The sequence below is a fragment of the Pinus tabuliformis genome, chromosome X (genome assembly GCF_031772625.1).
Source record: "Pinus tabuliformis cultivar Carrire ecotype Pingquan chromosome X, CPIR1, whole genome shotgun sequence".
NCBI classification, from domain to species: Eukaryota; Viridiplantae; Streptophyta; class Pinopsida; order Pinales; family Pinaceae; genus Pinus; species Pinus tabuliformis.
Genome location: NC_142308.1, coordinates 859,544,860 through 859,564,765, shown reverse-complemented (window position 1 = coordinate 859,564,765; position 19,906 = coordinate 859,544,860).

Below are 19,906 nucleotides of genomic sequence, written 5' to 3'. Positions count from 1 at the left end.
AGGTAGTAAATAACATTTTCATTGCCTTCGTCATCATCTTGTACTAACACCATGGCGATGGTGCTAGAGGCTGTAGCGACATAAAGGAAGTAATCTTGATTATAATTTGGGGGATGCAACAAATGAGATTTTATGAGAAAAACCTTAAGGTCATCGAAAGAATTTTGCGCAATTTCATCCCCAAACAAAGGGTGTTCCTTGCTTGAGTAACTTGGTTAACCCTGAGGCTAGCTCAACATAATTTGGTACAAAACGATGGAGGAAATTTTCTTTTCCCTGCAAACTCTACAGTTTATGCAATGAAGATGGAGGGGGTAAATTAACTATGGCCTTGACTTTAAGAGGATCAAGGTGAATGCTTGCCTTAGAGAAAATAAAGCCAACAAGTTGTCTAGATTAGACACAGAAGACACACTTATGCGGATTGAGCCGAATGTTGTAGTGTCAACAACGAAGAAAAATTTGTGGCGATGATCAGGGAGATCATGGTGCTTATGAGAATGAGCGGGAAGGTCATCCAAGTAAGGCTGAACGATGTTGTGGATGTCATGGAATGCATAAGACATCGCTCTTTGAAAAATAGCCCCAACATTTTTAAGGCCAAAGGGAAGCTTTTTGTACGCGAAATTACCCCACGGATAGATGAAGGCTATCTTACCTTGATCAGCCGACACAATGTTGATCTGGTTGTAGCCAGAAAAACCATCCATGAAAGAAAAGAATTCACTCCCAGCACATTCATCAATGATTTGATCAATGAAGGGAGTGGGGTAGTTATCCTTCAGACATGCGCGATTGAGATCACGGTAATCAACGCGAATGCGAATCATGTCTTGCTTCTTTATTACTGGTACAATATTCGACACCCAATCTGTAAGAGGGATTAGATAAATGAATCCATCTTGGAGAAGCTTTTCAACTTCACCCTTGATGGCCTCCGCTTTTCTAGGGTGTACTAGGCGAAGCTATTGGCGAATGGGCTTCGCATGAGGATAAGTCGGTATTTCATGCATGACTACACTTGGGTCAATGCCAGACATTTCTTCATATGACCACGCAAAAAAATCCTGGAACTCTTGGAACAGATGAGTACAGAGCTTGATCTCTTCTAGAGAACAAGTTACCCCAATACGGATATTTTCAACGACACCAGGCTTGATAGAAATATCAATTCGCATCGTTTGGGTAATGTTACCCATTTTCCCTTCCGACCAAACTTCATGAGTCATGACCAGTGTCTAAAGTGGTAGGGAAGGGAATCGAGAAGAGAACTCCTCGAGACAAGTAGACAAGACTGTCGGGCTAAGCAAGAATGTGGAACGATGATGAGTATTGTTCCAAGGTACTTCTTCTAGAGACATTACTTCCATGATCCTCTCATCAGAAAGAAAATTCTCGGCTAAGAGATCGTAAGACTTTGAAGCACCAAGCCATGGGGATTGAGAATACGCATCAAGAGAGGTTTTTGAAACAAGATAATTAGAGGATACTAGAGGCGAAGTCGAAACAATATCCATGTAATTAATTTCAGTGGGACTTAACGACATCACCTCACCCCTGTTGTATCTGTGAGATGATAATGGTCGCTATCATGCCAAAGCATCTAAGATAATTGTTTTGGGTGTTTTGTTTTAATTTGGAGGACCAATGAATGAAACAAATGTAACATTGATATGCTTAACCTTTTGAATAATATTAATATCAAAGCATAGGGCTGCGATAAAATTTCACACAGTGAAATATCTTGTATGGTGGTGAGCATAAACAAAAAATAATATGATTATCACAATTTCCAAATTGAAAATTAAATAATCCTAAGTATGAAAACCTCTAAACGATGTTAAGAAGGCTCAAGGGAATATGCTTATGCTTACAAAAGATGTTGATGATTTATTGATTCAGAGGGAATTAATTAAACAGATAGTCCATTAATTCATTCTCTTTATAGATTATCACTTCAGAAGCTTATAGGAATAGATTGAAACACAATTATTCCTACCTGGTTATCTTTGTAAGACATAAGAATATGAAGAAAAACATAATGAGTAATACTGGAAAAACTTACAGGAAACAAAATCTGTGTAAAACAGAATTCAGAATCCTTTGCTTTGTATTAAGGTTTCAGAAAAGTCAAGTACATCAAATGTTTAGAAATGCTTCATCAAGGGTGTTGTTAGCCCTGAGGTGCAGTGTTGACTTTTTGAAGGTCAACAGGAAAATTCTGTCTTCTTTGTTGTTCGTAAAAGGGGTCCCACACTGGCCATTTCCTACTCCTTACCTTAATCCGCTCCCACTTTACCCTTTCTCTTTCCTAACTTAACCTTCGTGCCTCGACAAATTCCTCTTTGGCCTTAGCCCTAAGCGCAACAACCAAAATCCCCATAAAACCTCACCCATATGCCTTACGCGCCTGTAGCACATTTCCCAAAGACATATCGTACCTTCACCGCATCTTCGCCATTGATCTTTCCCTGCCAATACAATGGTCCATGTCCCATCTGATACCCCAACTTGTATGACACTCCTCCGCCATTAGATCAGCCCCACTAGATCTAACGGTCAGCGCCCGTATCGCGTGGACAATAAGCGTGATAAGTACCCGCATGATGAGGGTAGTTTTTCTTTTTCCCCACTGCCACGTGTCATCTAGTGAATGGCATCGGGCAAGTTCTGACACTTACCGCTTACCACCCGATGCCTGCCTGATAAAACCATTACCACTCAAATCAAACCACCCCGCGCATTATCGCTCACACATCTTTGCTGCCCGATAACCGTCCGATCCGCCTGCCTGAATATCTAACGGCCCGGACATGTTCCACTCCCACCAAGACTGATAGCCTCCAAAAAGTGATCTCCGCCACACATCTCCCTTGATCTGAAAACAACCATTCACGATCACTCACCACAGTTCATCTACCCATGCATTCCATACCCCACGTCCTGTCTGTTACGTGAAGAAGAAGATGGTCGACTTTGTCAGTCCGGTGACACTCTGACCATGAAACTGAATTAAAAGAAGAGCATGGCTGGAGGAGAAAAGGACATAGCACGAATCAACAACAGAATTAAAAAGTCATGGAACTCCACTACCATGATCAATCCGACCACCTGAAGGACAACACGGTACCAAAACTGATCAAGTTTTCGTAGTGGAGAAAGCAACTACATTCAAAGATGTTGTCAGACAGTTAATGGTAGTTGGTGGTCAATTAAGACCCTCCATTCCTAAATAGCTAAGAGCCATTGTAATGATAGATTAGAAATAGCTAGAAGAAAGATGTAATTAGGATTGGAAATTGTGTTTCGGTTCAACATCTGAAGACTGTATATATTCTGTAACTAGCAGCATCTCATCTTCATTTTTAGCAATGCAAGCTTCTTTTGCTGTTAATTGCTCAATGCCCATTTCTCCTCTATTCTAAGCTTGTGCCTGAAGTGTTGTATTCATGATTTCTTCTACGTCTAATGCTTGATAACTGTCATCTTATCTTTGGATTGGACAATTGAATGTATTAGTGAATAGGTCACTCAGGTTTCTTCTGTATCTAATGCAAGATAACTGTCATCTTATCTTTGCATTGGTAGATTATATTTGCAAGTTTCTTTACTAGTTGCAACTGGCCATCATACATTTTATATGCATCTGCTGTGTGGTTAGTATTCTTCATCCATTCACCTAATTCCCAAATTGTTGAGCATTGGTGGTCTAAAGCCTTGTAGTCTAAGGCTGTTCATGCATGTTTGGAGTGAAAACAGAGTAGAAGTGGTTATCTAGCTTGAACCAAACCATCACCCATCCCAATAAGTTCCTAGAACCATATTGAAGATTATATGTTACTAGGCATCTACGAGCTACAAGCTAGGAGAGTTTCCTGCAGCCCTAACATAATTGGCACTGCTGTCGGGGAGAGGAGATTGAAGCTTAGCTTCCATTGGAGACGACATAGATCCAGCTTTGATGATAGACAAATTCTGGACACATTTTTGGTTGTAATCATCTATCTAGCGACTCTACTACAGGTCGAAACTCTTGGCGACTCCACATCACAGTTCTGGCTCAGTTTGTGAGGCACACTCGGAAAAATCCTTAGAAATCACCAGTTGACCTAGTACCTGACCCTGAAAAGATCATCAAAGGAAGAAAGGCATCACAAAAGGGAGCATGAGGATCAGGTAAACCTAAACAATCTTATGCATCTCTGCAAGAATGGCTTGTAATAGAGCACATACATGTTGAGAATATAGCCTTTAGCACTAGCAGTGAAGAAATTTTTCAGAGATTCATAAAGCTCCTTATTCTTTAGGTCCTCCTTTGGATTTCAGCCCAAAGGAAACCTCCCCTCCTTTCCATCATATTCCTTTAGCTCTGTGAGTCATTTCTCAACTCCATACCTTTCAGACTGCCAACACTTTTTCATCTACCCCAGTCATGGCAGGCCCACAAGCACCCACCAAAATAGAAAGAATCATAGCTGCTAGGTACGGGCCCTTAGTATTGCCTACTCATTTGAATGCGATGCTTGTAGGAGAATATCAGAAGTACATGCCTAAGTTCACTGGGACAGAAGGAGTCATAGCAAAGGAACATCTCGAGTCATTCTATAGCTATGCTGATAACCTAGATATTAGTGAAAATGATGTATGGATGAGAGTATTCATCCAAAGCCTAGATGGAGAGGCTAGAAAATGGTTCAGAGAATTAACCCCTAGGTCTATAGTAGACATCGAGGCCTTAGATGATGTGTTCCTAAAGCATTGGGGGGATAAGAAAGATCTGCTCTATTATCATACTGAGTTTGGAAACCTAAAAAGGGAAAATGGGGAGTCATTGTCCGATTTCAATAAAAGGTTCAACCGTATGTATAACAAGATACCAGCTGAAGTGAAACCTACTCACACCTCTGCCAAGCTCACCTATGCCAATGCCTTTGATTTTGACCTCTGCCTGCTATTGAGAGAAAGAAGATGTGCTTCTCTGCCTGAGATGCAGGATGTAGCCTTGGAGGTAGAATCTAATATCATGGTTGCAGAGAAACTCAAGGGGCATATTGACCGAAGGAGTCAGAGGGGTGAATCTTCTTCATCTTCAGACCCCAGATAGACAAAATGACCAAGATGATAGAGTCATTGGCCTCTAAAATCTCCAAGTTAAAGGTTGAGTAGCATTTTGGGAAAGGAAGGGGTCCTAATACAATTGCTCTTAGAAACCCAAATCCATATAGGAGAGCAAATGAAAAGTTGCAAATCATGCAAAGGGGAAAAGAGGCCAGTGAAGAACAGAAGGTGAAGACTCCTTTCTAGAACGTAGTCATGGAACAGGAGCAGTTTGATGAAGAGGATGAAATCCACTGCATGGAAGACAAAGGTAGTGCTTCCGTTTTGACATTAGCTGCCTACGAGGAATCATTACTCAAGGACCAAACCAGCCAAGAGTGGGACAAATAAGTTGTTCTACAAACTAAAGATCAACAAAGATATAACCTGAGGTCAAGGATGAGTAATGTCAAAGAAATCCCTGTCCAAAGAGTTGTTGTCCCCGCACAACAGCAGATTAGCAAGCATAAGTGACGAACAGATGATCTCGACATCCTCAAAGCACCAACTCAAGAGGTAAGAGGCCTTGACAAGTCCCCTTCCCCTTTTAATTTCGAATCAAAAGTCCAGAAGTTGAAAATACCTGTACCTCTGATAGAACTAGTAAAGAATGAGGTCTTTAAGAAACCCATCCTTGATGCCCTTGAGCTCAAAGCCACATAAGAATCAAACGATTGTGTCAATTTGCAAGATGATAGACCTCATGTTGTTCTTAGCCCAATGACTGAACCTTCTGATGACAATTCCCCATCATTCTATGTCTCCTTGACTATTCATGACAAAACCCTTCATGACTGTCTACTGGACATAGGCGCCAGTCATAATTTGATGCACAAGGCTATCATGGATGAGTTAGCCCTTGATATTACCAGACCTTATCATGACTTGTTCTCTTTCAATTCTAGAAAAGTGAATTTTCTAGGGTTGATCAAAAACTTGGCCATCACCTTATCTCAGCTGCCCATGAAGAGCATGATGATGGATATTGTAGTAGCAGATGTCCCCCCTAAGTTTGGCATGCTACTTTCCAGAGGATGGATTAAGAGGTTGGGTGGGACATTGCAAAATGACCTGTCTTATGCCACTGTCCCTACTTTTGGGGGAGAAAGAAGAAGGTTATACAGGGAAGCCCAACTGGCATATATCATCAATGATGAAAAGAATCCCACTAATCATCCCATTTATGCTGTGGACACTGATTTTGGAGCCTGTATTGTCCAAATTGAAGAATCCTAGATGGCCTCAGTGCATCTCAAGAAAATAGTATGCCAGGTCATGGAGAAGGAAGGGCCATAGATTTGGGATATGTTTTTTAATGGAGCTTTCTCTAGGGAAGCTGCAGGAGCAGGTGTAGTGCTGGTATGCCCAACACAGGAATGCATACATCTGTCTTTCAAGCTAAATTTTCAGGTCACCAACAGTATAGCAGAGTGTGAGGCTTTGATATTGGGCTAAAATTCTGCCAAAGAAATGGGAATCAGAGACATAAAAGTGTTTGGAGATGTCGATCTCATCATTAAACAGGTAAACAAAACGTTCCAAGAAAAGCACCCTAGGCTAAAAGCATATAGAGATGAGGTATGGAGGCTCAAAGATTCTTTTAGTAGCTTTTGTATCTCGTCGATTCCTAGAGACAAAAATCAGCTTGTTGATTCCCTCACTGTGTCTGCTAGCATGTACATCCCCCCCATGCCCCCTAAATTGGCTTATGAAGTTTAGGTAAAATATAGACCATATTTTCCTGACAATTTCAAATACTAGAAAGCTTTTGAGGATGATGATGAATTCAATAGGTTTCTGCAAGTCATTGATGAATTCTCTGAAATGAAAATTGATCAAGATAATGAAGCCATGGAGGAATGTCACCAGTCTCAGCTAAGAAACAAAATTGGCCAAGACAACATTGTACAATTGCCTAGTAACCATATACCTAAAGGGTTGGTGCCTCTAGAGAAGTTGTTTGACCATAATGATGTACCCTATAAGACTACCCAAAAATAAAATAAGTCTAAAGTTCATAGGCATAAAATAGGGAGCCCAGATCATCCCAAGTATATAAATCTGTCCACCCACTTGTCTACTGCCCAAGGTTTTGAATACTGCACCCTAATGAAGCAATTTGCCGATGTCTTTGCCTGGGAATATAGTGACCTTAAGACTTATGACAAAAACATCATTCAGCATAAGATCCCATTAGAGAAAGACACCATCCCTTTCAAGCAGAAGCTGAGACCCATAAACCCCCTGCTACTCCCTTTGATTGAAAAGGAAATTAAGAAATTGTTGGCGGCCAAGATCATAATTCCCCTAAGGTATTCGAAGTGGGTCGCCAACTTGGTAGTCATGAGGAAGAAAAGTGGGGAAATCAGGCTGTGTGTTGACTTTAGGAACCTGAACAAATGCTCTAAGAAAGGCAACTATCCCCTGCCCAAGATGGAAATTTGCTGCAAAAGGTTTTAGGGGCTAGAGTTATGTCTTTCTTGGATGGATTTTTAGGTTACAACCAAGTTGTTGTACATTGAGAGGACCAAGAAAAGACCACCTTCACCACTCCTTGGGGCACTTTTATGTACTCCAAGATGCCCTTTGGGCTAATGAATTCTTGGGCCACCTTTCAGAGGGCCATGGGCATAGCCTTCATGGGAGAAAAGGACAAGTTTGTCCTTATTTCCCTGGATGATATAAAAATTTAATCCAACATTCATCAGGATCATTTGCAGCATTTGTGGAAAGTGTTTCTGAAGTGCAGAAAATTTGGGATTTCAGTAAATCCTAAGAAGTCACAGTTTGCTCTAGAAGAAGGCAAGCTTTTAGGACACGTTGTTTCGGCTACAGGTGTCAGGATTGACCCAGAAAGAGTTAAAGAAATACAGACATTTCCTGTCCCAAGGTCGAAAAAGGACATTCAATCCTTTTTGGGCAAGATCAACTTTGTGAGGAGGTTTATTCCCAATTTTGCAAAACTAGTGAAACATGTTACCTCCATGCTGAAAAAGGGATCAGAGATTAAATGGAGCGATGCAGAAAGAAAATATTTTGAAGCCATCAAAAGAGCTATTATGGAAGCTCCCACTCTAATCAGCCCGGACTATAACAAGGAGTTCCATATCTTCTCTTTTGCTTTCTGTGACACCCTTGCCGCATGCTTGTTGCAGAAGGATGACAAAGGTACAGAGCACCTAGTGGCCTTTTTCAGCAAAACTTTAAGGGATGTTGAATTAAGATATGACATTATTGAAAAACAGGCTTATGCTCTTATTAAGTCCTTAAAGGCATTCCGAATCTAAATTCTGCACTCCAAGGTGATTGCCTATGTACCCTCTACCTCAGTAAAGGATGTCCTAACATAGCCAAATGTTGATGGAAGAAGACATAAATGGATTGCAAAGATCATTGAGTTCAACATAGAATTGAAGCCCACCAAGCTTTTCAAAGGCCAGGGCCTTGCTTAGCTGATGGTTGACGAAAATTGCAGAGTGCTGGACATAAATTGCATGGGTGCAGATTCAAAAGTTGAACAAGTAGAGGCGGCAACAGAAGAACAAAGGCAGAACAAGTCTTTGGCTGAAAATTTTGCTTCTTGCGAATGGTATTCTAGAATATCTCACTTCCTGTTAAAGCTAGAAGTCCCTCCAGGGCTTAGCTCAAGTCAAGCCAGAACCATCAAGCTCAGAGTAGCCAAGTTTTGTATTATTAAGAACCTGCTTTATTGGAGGGATGCATTTGGAATCCTCTTGAGATGCCTAGACAAAGAGAAATCTGTGGAAGTCGTGCACCAGTTCCATTATAGCATCTATGGAGGACATCATTATTGGAAAACCACAGCCCACAAGATCCTGAGAGCTGGATATTATTGGCCCACTCTATTCTTTGATGTGCTTTCATTTGTGAAATCTTGTGATAAGTGCCAGAGGTTTGCAAGAAGGCAACAGCTAAAATCTTTGCCCCTGAAGCCAATACATACTAGTGGCCCTTTCCAGCAGTGGGGTTTAGATTTCATAGGGGAGATTAACCTAGATTCTAGTGACCAGCATAGATGGATTTTAGTAGCCACTGATTATTTTACCAAAAGGATTGAGGCCATCCCCACTAAGAAAGTTGATCACCAGGTTGTCATGAAATTATTGACGGAAAACATTTTCACCAGGTTTGGTTGCCCAAACAAATTGGTTATAGACAATGCAACAGCTTTCAGGGCGAAATAATTGGTGGACATGTGTGATTCAATGGGCATTAAACTAGTGCATTCCACCTCATATTATCCTCAGGGTAATGGCCTAGCAGAATCATCCAATAAAAGCCTAGTAAGGATAATCAAAAAGCTATTGGAGGACAACAAGTGGAGCTGGGATTCCAAACTAAGGTTTGCATTGTGGGCTGACAGAGTCACCACCAAGAAGTCCACATATAACTCTCCATTCAAGCTAGTATATGGCACTGAGGCTATTTTCCCAATCCAATTGATCCTCCCTGTGGCCAAATTCTTGCAAGAAGAGCAGAAGGAGGAAAGTGATATGGCAAGGAGGATGAGTGACTTGGCTGAAGTTAGTCAGATTAGAGATCAACTGATTGAGAGGTCTACAACACATCAAAGGAAAATCAAGGAAGCTTTTGATAGAAAGGAAAAGATGGACAATTTTCTAGTTGGTGACTGGGTCCTCAAATGGGATGCACTGAAGGAAAAGATGGACAATTTTTAGGTTGGTGACTAGGTCCTCAAATGGGATACATTGAAGGAAAAGAAAGGCAATCATGGTAAATTTGATGCTCTGTGGATAGGACCATTTGTCATCTCTCAGGTCCAGGGAAACAATACTTTCATGCTGCAAATTTTGGAGGGAGAAACTATTTTTAATGGCCCAATCAATGGGCGGTTTTTGAAAGTTTATTTTGTTTAAGGCTTTCAGGCCTTAGTATTGTAAATATGTTATTTTTCAAATTTTTAGTGTAGGCTTAGATAGACTCCATGCCCAATGGAATACTAGGTAATATTTCTAATCTTTTTTCTTATGTAAAAGGTAGTGGTCTACGGTTCTTGAAACCTCACAGGGAGGATTTCATTCCCAGAAGGAGCCAGTGTTAGCCCTGAGGTGTAGTGTCGACTTTTTGAAGGTCAACGGGAAAATTCAGTCTACTTTGCTATTCACAGAAGGAGTCCCACACGGGCCATTTCCTACTCCTTACCTTAATCCGCTCCCACTTTACCCTTTCCCTTTCCTAACTTAACCTTCACACCCCAACAAATTCCTCTTTGGCCTTAGCCCCAAGCACAATAGCCAAAATCCCCATAAAACCTCACCCATATGCCATACATGCCTATAGCACATTTCTCGAAGACATCTTGTACCTTCACCACATCTTTGCCATTGATCTTTCCTCGCCAATCCAATGGTCCATGTCCCATCTAATACACCAACTTGTCTGACACTCCTCTGCCATTAGATCAGACCCACCAGATCTAATGGCCAGCGCCCATATCACGCGGACAACAAGCACGATAAGTACCCGCCCGATGAGGGCAGTGTTTCTTTTTCTCCACTGCTACGTGTCATCTAGTGAATGGCATCGGGTGAGTTCTGACACTTACCACTTACCGCCCGATAAAAACCATTACCACTCAAATCAAACCACCCCACACGTTATCACCCACACATCTCTGCCACCCGATAACTATCCGATCTGCCTGCCTAAAGATATAACGGCCCGGACATGTTCCACTCCCACCACGACCACTAGCCTCCAAAAAGTGATCTCTGCCACACATCTCCCTTGATCTGATGGCCACCATTCGCGATCACTCACCACTGTTCATCTGCCCATGCATTCCATACCCCACGTCCTGTCTGTTACGTGAAGAAGAAGATGGCCGACTCTGTCAGTCTGGCGACAGTCTAACCATGAAACTGAATTAAAAGAAGAGCATGGCTGGAGGAGAAAAGGACATAGCACAACTCAGCAACCAAATTAAACAGTCATGGAACTCCACTGCCATGATCAATCCGACCACCTGAAGGACAGCATGGCACCAGAACAGATCAAGTTTTCGTAGTGGAGAAAGCAACTACACTCAAAGATGTTGTCAGACAGTTAATGGTAGTTGGTGGTCAATTAAGACCCTCCATCCCTAAATGAATAAGAGCCATTGTAATGATAGATTAGAAATAGCTGGAAGAAATATGTAATGAGGGTTGGCAATTGTGTTTCAGTTCAACTTCTAGAGACTGTAGATATTCTGTAACTAGCAACATCTCATCTTCATTTTCAGCAATGCAAGCTTCCTTTGGTGTTAATTTCTCAATGCCCATTACTCCTCTGTTCTAAGCTTGTGCCTAAAGTGTTGTATTCATGATTTCTTCTACGTCTAATGCTTGATAACTGTCATCTTATCTCTGGTTTGGATAATTGAATGTATCGGTGAGTAGGTCACTCAGGTTTCTTCTGTATCTAATGCAAGATAATTGTCATCTTATCTCTGCATTGGTAGAATAGATTTGAAAGTTTATTTACTGGTTGCAGCTGGCCATCATACATTCTGTATGCATCTGCTGGTGTGGTTATTATTCTTCATCCATTCACCTAATTCCCAAATTGTTGAGCAATGGTGGTATAAAGCCTTGTAGTCTGAGGGTGTTCATGCATGTCTGGAGTGAAAGCAGCGTAGAAGTGGTTATCTGGCTTGAACCAAACCATCACCCATCCCAATAAGTTCCTAGAACCATACTGAAGATTATATGTTACCAAGCATCTCCGAGCTACAAGCTAGGAGAGTTTCCTGGAGCCCTAACAGGTGCAACCCATAATAACTCGTGAAGAGAGTTATTTATACAACAGTAGAACTAAGAGAATATCCTAAACTGTTTTTACAAAAATAGACTATTATAAAATCAAAATAATGATTGCTAGTTGATCCGGCAGTATTTTGATGTTGTGTTGTTGGTGACTATCACTGAAAGAACTGAAAATTGTTGAAGCTGGCTGACTATTCCTCCAAAAGCTGAATGTTGTTTGATTTTCACGTTGGCTGTCATATTTACGTATGACCTCTCATTTGATACATTTCATCTGTTACACTTTGACCTTGTTGACCTGTCAATATCCTTTACTGTGCTTTTTACTTTTACTGTACATTTCAAATTTTCATTGTGTATTCCAATAGTAAATCATTTAGTTTTTCCCATGTCTCAGCTTCTGGTATTTGGATATTAATCATCTTTCTATATATTTCATTTGTTTTTCTTTTAACTGTATCTCTTTATATTCCTCCTCTGTTTTATCTTTTATTGTGTAAATTGTCTCCTTCTGCCCTGTCTTTGGTTTAAACTTGATTTTCTCTTTGTACACAAAACTTCTGATAAATGAAGCCCTTGAATATATTTCATGAGAATCTTGGAATAAATAGGTTTTGTGACTAGCATCAAAATTGTTTATCCAGTCTCCTAGTCTTCTAATCACTTGTGAAATAAAACAATTTATTAATAAAAACACTAGTTGGCAGGGAGGTGATAATGGTTTCAGGGAACAAGAAAGTGTGTGGACGGAGTCTTGATAGTGTTTGGAAGGTAATCGGAGGTCAAATTGGGTTGCAGAGGTTCAGGGTGGCACTGGAATGTTTAGGCATCATTTAGTGAAAAAATGAGTGAAAAGAGTGAAAACGAGGGTCTTCGACATTTAAACAGGTAACGTTTAAAATTTGGCACGGAAATTGATAAGTGAACAGTGGATGGTTTTGGCCTAAGTGGGGAGGCAGTATTAAGGTTCATTGCACCGCTTTTGGTCGATAGGTGGTTTTTTCATGAGAGCACGCGAGTTAACCCGATGCTGCTACGTAGCCAAAATGTACCTGAGAAAAACCACGAATCTTGCGTGCTCTCGGGCTTTTAACTATCAGACATCGGGAGCATGCGATATGGATGTAGGTTGTTGGATATGGGGGTGCAAGATCTAATGGCTATTTCACGGCGGAGTTGCATGAAGGGCAATTAGGTGCAGATTAGCAGGGGGTGTGGGGATTAATTACAAATGATTTTTAATTAATTTAATGAATAAAGTGGCAATTAAACATATTGCGATGAGTTTAATAAAATGGGACAAGCGTTAATAAGTAGCTAGGTTTGTTAACTGCACCAAGGGGGTTGGTTAAAAGGTTTTATATATCGGGGAAAAGTGAATATCGTGGAGATTTGTTAAGTAATGCGGGGGGCACACAAAACTTAGGATAAAGGGTTTTATGGGTTTTTAGGCATTTTGTCGGGAAAAACATGAATGGTGGAGTTTAATTAAATAAAGTGGAGGGGGGAATAAAAGTTAGGATAAGGGGTTTTTATTGGTTTTTGGGTGAATTACAAGGGGAAAGTGATTTTTTCAATGGGGAAAGGGTTTCACACTAGGGAAAGGAGTTTTGGGTAGGGGAATGACCTTTGGAGGGTAAAATGCTAGGAAAATGTGTGAAACCAAGGGGCAAGGGTGAAAATGAAGGGAAAGGGTATTTTCTTAGGAAATGATGGGATAATGAGGAAATTAGTAAGTATATAGTGGGGGATGAAATGAAATGAGGTGAATTTAACCAAATCAACTTGTGAACATCTTTTCACTTTCATAACTGCTCCTGCACATTGAAACATTGGATTAAGCATGATAAATGTGCTTATGCTTCAATCAACATTGTACTTCTGCATCCTTTCTTCTACCTACCCTTTACTTATCCTAACACTTTTTCTTCACTTAATTGGGTGCATTTAGGCTAGCAGACCCTTTTCTTTCCTTTTTCTTTTGAAAATCAAACTATCTAATTCTAACCTTATAACATCCAAGGGCTCAGATTAAACTGATGAGCTCCTTATTATTCTCTACCTAACTACTGATTTGCCAAGATTAAACAATTTGGCTAGATCTTTATTCTCTAACTATAAACATGCAATTTAAAGCATGGACTAGTCAAGATTAAACTATTTGACTATCATGGGTTGTGGCATTTATGATAAGCTGCACACAACCATTATTTTGCATAATAAAGTAAAAAGTAGTGGCACTTGGACTTGCACACTTTCACGATCTATTTTTTTCCTTTTGCTTTTCTCTCTAACCTAACATTTTATTTTTTCCTTCATATTTTAGGGCATCTATTCTAACACTTTCTTTTATATGGAAAAATTTAACAAAATATTTCCTAACATTTTTATTTAGTATTCTTTTTGTCCATATCCTAGCTTAACATTTTTTTGAAAAATATTTTCATTTTTTGGACTAATTCATTTAACTTATCAAAACAAAAAAAATGCTACAACATTGGCTCCATCTGGGGACTGCTTTCTCCTGTAGAATGCAGAGAACCTGCAAATCCATGTGCCTTCTCCTTGGGCTATGGAGTCTTTTGCTGTAAAAAATCACACTAACAGCTTGAAAAGTAAAAGAAACTGGAGTTTTTACAATGGTAGTAATGAAATCTACTTCAACTTCTCAGTACTGAATGTAATGTTTAAGAGACCTTCCATTTATAGGATAAGTGGAGTATAGCCCCTCAAGATTTTGTAGCACAAAAGTTTTTTCCTCCTTCACTTCAGCAATTACTAAAGGTTCAAACCACATGTTGTCAGAATTGCCATGTTTTCCCATTTCTTCTCTCCTAGAATCCCATCTTAGAACTAGATCACCTTCCTTGAAGTCCCTTTCCCTGGCTCTTATATCAAACAGGATCTTCATATTATTCTGATTCTTTTTCAATTCGTATTTAACTTCATCTCTGTTTTCATTTAGTTCAATAATCTGATTTATTCTCCTTTAAAAATCATCAGGTTCATCTGTTGAATCCTGCAGGAATTTTAAAACAGGGAAGGAAAAATTGGTAGGGAAGATTGCATCTTTCCCATAAAATAACTGGAAAGGAGATTTTCCTGTAGATATCTTTGGAGTAATTCTGTTTTCCCATACTGCATAAATTAAATGAGATTCCCAACTCTTTTTATGATCTTCTAGAGTCTTTTTTATTACCTTTACCAGACTTTTATTTGAGGATTCTGCAAGGCCATTACTTGTGGGTAATATGGAGTTGAATGATGTAACATAATCTGATATTTTTAGAAAACTCAATAATTTTAACACTAGAAAAAGTTGTTGCATTATCAATGACAATTTGAGTTGGGAAACCAAATCTAAATAAGATGTTCTCTTCAGTAAATTTGATTACTACTGAAGCAGTAGCATTTCTCACTGGAATTGCTTCCACCCATTTAGTAAATTATTCTGTTGCAGTAAGGATCCATATATGTTGATTACTTGAAGTGGGGTGAATCTCTCCAACAAAATATAATCCCCATCTGAGAAAGGGTTCTAAGACTATTGATGGAACCAGTGGAAGAGCTGCTAACTTTTGCTTACCAACAAACATTTGACAAAGAAAACAACCTTTGACATTTGCTCCCACTTGTAAGAACAATGTTGGCCAGTAAAATCCTCCCCTTAATATCTTATATGTTGTTTCTCTCCAAGCATAATGTCCTCCACAAAATCCTGTATGAAACTGGTCAATGATTCCTTCAGTTTCAGATTCTGTTAAACATAATAACAAAATATTTAGTGGGTCTTTCCAGTACAAATTTTCATTTATGATACAGCACTTGATTGCTTTCAGTTTTGAGAGTTTTACATTGGCTTTTAGAGAACGATGTTGGACATTCAAAATGCATCAAGAAATTTACAATGCCTTTGTACCAATTTGAAAACAGAGATTTGTCATCAATGTATAAAGGGTGGATCTGATATGAAGGTAAAGGTTCTTGTGGATTCTTTTCTTCAGGATGAACGGAAGGCTATTGTGGATTCTCCCTTTCTACAAGGATAGAAGGTTCTTGTGTATTCTTCTTATCTGAATTTTGAGAAGGTTCTTATGGATTCTTCCCTTGTATCTCTAAAACAGAATTGATTCCGAGCACTTTACAGTTGGATTCAGCTAGAAGCTTAGCTAATCCTTGGCCTTTCACTAGCTTTGTAGTTTTGATAGTTAGATCAAACTCCAGTATTTGAGTGATCCATGTACCTCTCTTTCCATCAGTGGCTGGTCGAGCTAAAACAATTTTCACAGCACTGTTAGGAACATAAGCAGTAATAAGAGAATTTAGGACATAGATCCTGAATGATTTTAGAGCTTGAATAAGGGCATAGGCTTGCCTCTCAATTATGTCATACTTAAGCTCGACATCTCTCATAACCTTACTAAAAAAGGCTATGGGTTGGTCATGGAAATCTTCATTCTTTTTTAGTAGAACAATAGCAAGGGTTTTTCTTGAGGCAAAGGAAAAGATACTGAATGGTTTAGTGTAATCATGGTTGGCCAAGGTGGGAGCTTCAGAGATAGCTTTCTTGATATGATCAAATGCATGCCTGGAAGAGATAGTCCATTTAACTTCATGATATTTTCGGAGCATGTCAGTTATATCTTTTACAATCTCAGCATAATTTGGGATGAATCTCCTTAAAAAATTAATATTGCCTAGAAAAGCTTAAATCTCCTTCTTGTTTCTAGGCAAGTTCAATGTTTCAATGGCAGACACACACTTGGGATCAATCACCACTCCTTCTTTTGAAATTATATGGCACAACAATTTTCCTTCTTTGATAGCAAATAGATACTTTTTAGGATTCAATGATATTCCAAATTTTCTACACTTGTCAAAAACCTTCATCAAGTGCTTTAGATGTTTTTGATCAGATTTAGAAAAAACAGTTATGTCATCAAGATAAATGACCACAAATTCATTTACTTGACCTGTAAAAGCTACATACATAGCTCTCTGAAATGTTTCTCGAGCATTAGATAAGACAAATGGCATTCTAGCATACATGAATGTACCCAGGGTGTAGTAAAGGTTGTCTTCTCTCTGTCTACTGAATCAACATTTACCTAATTATAGCCTGAAAAATCAAGCATAGAAAGTCTTTGTGCTCCTGAAACCATTTGAAGTAACTGATCCATTTTGGGCAAAGGATAATTATCCTTTAATGATGCTTTGTTCAAATTTCTAAAGTCCACACAAAGTGTGATTTCTCTACTCTTCTTTCTAACATGAACTAAATTTGCAACCTGTTGTTGGGAAAATTCTCTACTCAGAACGCCCCTATCCCACTCTAAGGTGTGACAGTGCCTTAGCAACAAACAAGGAAAACTACTTTCGTATTCTTCTTTATGAAATGTAAACGAAGAGGAATAAGATGAACTAACTTGTGTCTTGCGCTAGTTCATTGATCCAATCGCTCTCCTCTTTGACAGCTTCCAGCTACCTGCTCCCTTACTTGCCCAGCTTCACCAAGTTCCTGCAAGATCACAGAAGAGGAAAACTACACAAAGATATAGATTTACATTCATAACTAGCTTAGGATCATATTTAAGCTAAACATGCAGATATAACAAAACATCATTGATACACAAGCATGTAGGAGAAACTCAAATAGTTTTATTGATATAACAAGAAGATCCAGGAGGAGATACAACCAAGTGAGTCTCGATCCAGCATCAACCTCCCAGCAAAGGAATCCCTTCTTCACCTCTAACAAAGCATAAATCACCCAATGCACTGATCTCTATCTCAAAACCAACAGCAATTCTCTGCAAAGTACAAAATTCCAGCCTCTGGATCTCTGGGATGAGGGATCCATATATAGATGTATGCAGAGAGGATGAGTCAGCTTATGATTTGACTTGTGGCTTCTCTTTGTCAGTTCTTGCTTCCACTTGGAGGCTGAGAGCCTCTTACTCATCCTTGGTCGAACTCAGTGAGGCAAGTGTCATTGAGGAAGATTCTGGAAGCTTCCATTGTCTGTCCACCTCGCGGAATGACACTGCCATTTGTCATTTCCCGCTCAGCGCACCCTGGTAGTGCATTTAGGTGCGTTGGAATGCACCTAGCTAGTGTACTGGGGTGCTATGCAACGCAGGCAGCTAGTGGAGCAGCTGAAATGATCCTGATTTGACTGATTCTGAGCAATTTCTGGTGGAGAACTTCTGAGAGAAGCTGTAATTGGTTGACCTTGTTCCTTTAGGGGCAGGAACAACACTTTTAGGGACTTAGGATCCCTTGGTTTATGGAAATTTCATGCTTAGAGCTGTAAGGCACAAAAATGTCTATAACAGTTGCCCCCTAAAGTATGAGGCCGTTTATCGGGTGAAATGCTTTATTAGGAGGATCCGAAGTTCATTCAATGCTGGGGGGAGACCTGTAATAAGATACAATACAATACATTATCTTCATACTATTTTCATGATCTAGCTGAGGCGGGCATGCCCATGCTCAGCTTTATAAATTCATTTTTATGTACATAGGACAGATAATCGTCTGATGGTAGACTGATGATTCTGATGAAGTCATCATCCTTTTGGTAGGATGATTATCTATGCTGCAATGCTGTACATGTCAATGTTTTTATTTTTCCTGAATATATATCGCAGCCCGGATGGATGAAACTAGATCCAGGGTCTTCAATCTCGTCCGATCTTCACTCGAAGTACAAGTCGATCCATGTGAGAAATGTTTTGAAGTCGAACATGGAAAGACATCGCTTGATTACCAGTCGATGATGTGAAATGTTAACAAGCGCGAGAGGAATCACCGATAAGGATGATGACCCTCAAGGTACTGCAGTACAATTCACGTGGTGTGAATAAAGGACTTGGCGTCGAACACCACGCAAAATCTTTCAGTCGAAGGTCGTTGATGTATACCTGTTGCCGGAAGTGAGAAACTTGCCATTGAGGCATGCAAGCTTCAAAGTACTGAATGGGGTGTTCCTAGATCAACTTCTTGGATAATGAGCTGATGTCGACAAGAAGCGATCCGTCAAAGGAGGGCCTTGATGAATCCCACATCAATGACACGGAACGGAGCAAATGATTTTGATGGAGGTGAAAACGATCTGATGATATATGGTTCAGGATGGCGGTCATGAAAGAATGAAGTATAATGTATGGTAGTGGATGGGACACGGGTGACTTTTCTGGATGACTTCTCTTGAACGTGTCGGTGACACTTATGTGATGGATTGGTAGCATTTACCCCAAATGTGGATGGTATGGCGTGACCATGGTGATGTGACCGGTGAATGAAACAACCCAACCCGACTCAGGCACGGAGTGGAAGTGTCATGTTCAAGAGCGACTTGCTATCGATAAAGATTCTTTGAGTTTCTTCCCAATTTTTCCCCAGTCATTGCTGACCAGTACCTCTTTATTTTTGTCAAGCTTGAGGAGGATAACATATGCTTGTTCTATAATTTTCCCTTCGGGCAAACCCATCGCTATGTTTTAACGAGCCTAGCGATAGTGAAACTCATTCTCGTCTAAGGACAAGTTTGTCGCTATTAATGTTTTTAACGAGTTTAACGACAAAGATAACTCGGTACTTTTCATTTTTAGAGAGTCTGAAAAGGTATGTAAAGGTAACTCCGGAATTCCTTTTTCGTCATCTAATCCCTTAAGTCCGAAAAAGTATAAAACAATATAGAAGGGATGAATTTTCGATAGTTTTAACGAGCCGAACAACACAAGCACTCGATCTTTTTGTGTAATAATCCCTCAGGTCCAAAAAGATTAAAATCTAGAGGAGGGATAGCACTTCCGGTCACTTTAACGAGCTGGAAGGCCAAAAATCGGCAATCTTTTCATATTTTACGAGTCAGATGAAAAGAGCTTAAAGAAGACTCGTCTTTTGAGGAACGAGTGATAAAATGGGTAGCAGTTGATTCCAGGTAAGGGTTGGAATTTTCCAAGCACGGCAGTGTCACAAGGATGGCTAGTGAAATCACTCTTCGCAGTTGTTCCTCA